Raw genomic sequence first — 812 nt, 5'->3', positions numbered from 1 at the left:
AAAAAAAAAAAATTTCCTGATGGTTATTTTAACAATTTACAAAAAGGATTTTCCGGTAAATGAGATTAATGAAAAGCTCATTGTTATGTACCTTGTTTTTGTTTTTAAAGATTTTATTTATTTATTTATTTATTTATTTATTTGACAGAGACAGCCAGCCAGCGAGAGAGGGAACACAAGCAGGGGGAGTGGGAGAGGAAGAAGCAGGCTCTTAGCAGAGGAGCCTGATGTAGGGNGAGCCTGATGTAGGGCTCGATCCCAGAACGCTGGGATCACGCCCTGAGCCGAAGGCAGACGCTTAATGACTGCGCCACCCAGGCGTCCCTGTTATGTACCTTGTTATACTGACCAAATACTATTAAGCTTATGTATTTTTTTTTCCTGAAAAATTTACATTTTAAGGAAACTATAATTTTGGTCCTCATTCACAAATATTCTGTTCATAAATATTCTATTTGAATATTTATATATACTAGAATACAAGTAAAATTTAATGATTATGAAGGCATTTATACTTTTTTGGTGATTACATATTTATCCCTGATCCCTCTAGGATCAGTAGTATTTATTTGCAATTGTAGGGATAATAGTAAGACTAAATTTTTATGTTTTTATGGTAAACCTAATATTTTTGCTTATTTCGTGCTTCCACTGTTTAAGAAAGCATATTTTCCTGTTGATAGAGGGATTGGTGACCAGAAGAAATTTCTGTACTTCAAAAATTTGACACTAGAGTAAATTATCTACCTGCCTCCATCTATTATCCTAGTCTGTCTACAAATTAAGATTTGTTCTCTCATATGCAAAAAGTC

This window comes from Ailuropoda melanoleuca, chromosome 2, assembly GCF_002007445.2.
Source record: "Ailuropoda melanoleuca isolate Jingjing chromosome 2, ASM200744v2, whole genome shotgun sequence".
Taxonomy (NCBI): domain Eukaryota; kingdom Metazoa; phylum Chordata; class Mammalia; order Carnivora; family Ursidae; genus Ailuropoda; species Ailuropoda melanoleuca.
This window is presented reverse-complemented; position numbering follows the sequence as displayed.